At 28.4% G+C, this 3,525-nt stretch overlaps 1 pseudogene; it reads right to left on the minus strand.

Moving 5' to 3' along the window:
* Positions 1-197: 197 nt before the first annotated feature.
* Positions 198-3,525, minus strand: part of LOC106329953 — a 5,910-nt pseudogene continuing 2,582 nt past the window's right edge.

A 3,525-nucleotide genomic window follows, 5' to 3' on the forward strand; every position in this document is an offset into this window, starting at 1 on the left:
GGGGGGGGGGGAGGGGGGTAGTTTCTGTAGTCATCGACATGTTCATATGTGATATTGACATGAATTCGCTTCAGTTTGCGAGAAGAACACAAAATATCAAATGATTTCATGTGTTGCTGTATTGTGCTTCAACGATACATATATATAAGAGGAGAAACATATCTAGTTTCCTCAACTACTAGCATCTTGATGAGAACTTACAGGCCTGGAATGTAGAGTCTGCGTTTGCCACCAGCTTTTGTTGCTCAAGATTCCTTCATCAAATCCCTTGATTACCTGTTAAGCAGTATCACAAAATTACCTTTTGTCCCCAGTGTAGATAGAAGCAGTTTGATGATTACCTTTCCAGACCCAACGCGAGACAGATACGGTAGACCATTCCCCAGAGAACTGCAATTGGGTCAATGTGGCCAGTTGATTATAGTAGATCCATTCAGCTAATATTATTCCAGGATTGAGAAAGATCACCTAAGCGACAATTCTCCCTGATGGAACCATAGCCACATAGTTAGCAGTAACCTGCAACATTTGAAACGTTTTAACAATATCTCAGCAACAAGGATAACAGTATGTTCTTTTTCTTCTAATTTATTTAATTTTAAAAACGTTACACGCCATAACCGAAATCATACAATTCAACAAGTTATAACAAAAACAACTGAATCATGAAAAGAACCAGAAACAGTTGAATCATCATTTTCGGTTGACTTTAGTGGTAGAAGAAGAATACACCTAGCTGCTTCCAACTCTGTTTCTGCATCCGTGATTTCCGTGTCCGCGACCCTTGATTCCTTGAACTATGAATGTATCTCTCTAGACTTTGCAGACGTCTTTCTTTAAAGAATCTTTTTTTCAGAAGGTCTTATAAAATCCATCGAACTCATCAAAGGCCGATGGATATATTTCAACTCTATATTTCCATCTTTCAGTTCCTTACCTGAAAGCCAACCGGTACCGACTTTGATATCTTTATACTGAAGCCCTGACACTGTGGTCATCATTGGAACCTTCATTCAAAAAAGCAGGAGAACGCTCCAAAGGTTGGTACAATAAGGCAGAGTCTGTCCACAATGTCATGAACTCAAAGATTGACAATCCCGACACGCCGAGTAGCAACAGTATTGTGTCTCGACGGCTAGTGAGATTATTGATTTTACAGCTTTTGTTACTTGTTTCTGAAGCTATAATGACTCTTGTAGCCATACATCTTGATGTATTTGGATTCTTGATGGTTTGACCATTTTTAGATGTTGAATCTAGATTCATAACAAGAATCAATCTCAGATTCCCAAAAGCCAACAGAAGTAAAATATGTATTCCTTAAAATTGTTATCATATCTTATATATTAAAACAGAAGTCACAACTATTATTCATGTGCAATTTTTTTTAAAAAAATAGACCTTATGGACCTATTCCTATAAAGTCATACTACATTTAATCTCTAATTTTATCATTTAAATTTTGGGTCAACCAGAAATTTTCATTGGGCTATCAATAATTGAATTTAAACAATAGAAGATCCATTAGATTTATAGATAGTATGAATTAAATAGATATAATTTAATGTTGAAAAACTATACCTCAATATGTTAATTATTTAAATATTTGTCGATGTTAACTTTTAAAATTATAAAGATTTTTTTTTTCAAATAACAAAAATCATATTATCTAACAATGATTAATCTTTACTACCTTAAACCAATGAAAACAAATTTTAAACTATATAGTTTATTTTAAAAATTAAACAAAAACTAAATGTTTAATTATTTACTCGATAATATAAATCTATGAAGCGAAAATTTTAATTTTTTAAAAACTTTATAAATTTGTGAAATGTTACAATATCTTTGAATATGAAAATAAAATAATATTTTACTAATATTTATATATATAGTTACGATTTTAATAATGAAATAATAATCCGAAAATATATATATAGAAGAAGATAGAAATAGATGTGAAAGTTTGAAACAATCTATTCAATGAAAAAAATATACCGTAAACTGATTATGTTTTAAAAATTGATAGACACATATATATTATAATATATATCAATTTAGAATTGAAAATAAAATGTTTATATAAAAATAAATGAAAACAAAAATCTGCGCGGTTGCGCGGACCGAAATCTAGTCTTATCTATTACAATAGAAGTCATGACTTCTTTCATGTGTGGTATTTTTAAATGGATATTTTCCTAGAAAATTATTTACATTATTTTTTATGTAGTTGCAGCACCAAATCCTAACAATATATTAATTATTCTTTTTATTCCACCGAATATAAAATAGACATAATAAACAAATGTAACCAACCATTTTAACAAAATCCTAACGTCTAACATGATCGTCTACGTACATTTGATATATGTAAAGCATACCCATTGTATAGTTGTTTAACATAAAAAAAATACAAGCATACATATATAACCAGAAAAATACAAACATATATTAAATATAATTAATTTATTTCTCAACAAAATCTAATTATCTATTCTATCAAAATAGAAGTCACAACTTCTCTTCATATGTGATTTTTTTTTTTAAATTAGACCACCTTTAAATTTTTTTATTAAATATATTTTAATAAGACTAATAACATATAGAATCTTTGAAATACTTTAATCGTAATATCTTTTGATATCTTTCATCTAAAATATAAATAAATATATATATATATATATATATATATATTAAGAGTTTCAAAACTAATCTATTGATTTAGGATCCTATTTTTATCTACCATTAACAAGTCATAGTAGGACCACTTAAGAAATTAGTTAATATGATATATTTGATTATTTACATTAATAATAAACCAACTATAAATTTGATTTTTTTTAATTATAAAACAATATGCTGAGAAAGAATCTAATAAAATCTTACTTAAGAATTTAAATATTTTTATAAAATAACATATTAATTAATTTTGTAATTAGTAATATAATATTATTATAAATCAATGTTAACTAAAATTTTATTATAAAACAATAAAATTAAAATTATCTACTATATTTTTTATAAATTCTATAATTATATTATGTATTATATAAAAATAGAAGTGCTATATGAATTAAATATGACAAAATTATATTAAATAGTTAAATTAATAAATTTTAGTTTTTATAAATTGTTTCATTTAAATAAATTATTAGTTTTTTTTTTTTTTGACAGCAAGACATTCACAGACTCATATTGACTCTGTAAACCAAATCGGCAACTCCACATCCATATGAACGACGAAAGACAGTTGTTTCCTAGCACTACGTGCCAAGCTATCCGCCCTTTGGTTCCCCGTTCGGGGAACATGGATGATGTCTGAGTTGAAGAAGCTTCTTCGTAAAAGCTTGATATCTTCCAGATAGGTTTCAAATGCTGGCCATTCTTCTGGTTCCGAAACCATCTTCACCAATTGAGAACAATCTGTTGCAAACGTAACCTGAAACTGTCTTAGATTCTTCATACATTCCATTGCCCAAATCAATGCTTCCACCTCCGAATGAAGAGGTGACAGACACGCTCTTA

The sequence above is a fragment of the Brassica oleracea genome, chromosome C3, assembly GCF_000695525.1.
Source record: "Brassica oleracea var. oleracea cultivar TO1000 chromosome C3, BOL, whole genome shotgun sequence".
NCBI classification, from domain to species: domain Eukaryota; kingdom Viridiplantae; phylum Streptophyta; class Magnoliopsida; order Brassicales; family Brassicaceae; genus Brassica; species Brassica oleracea.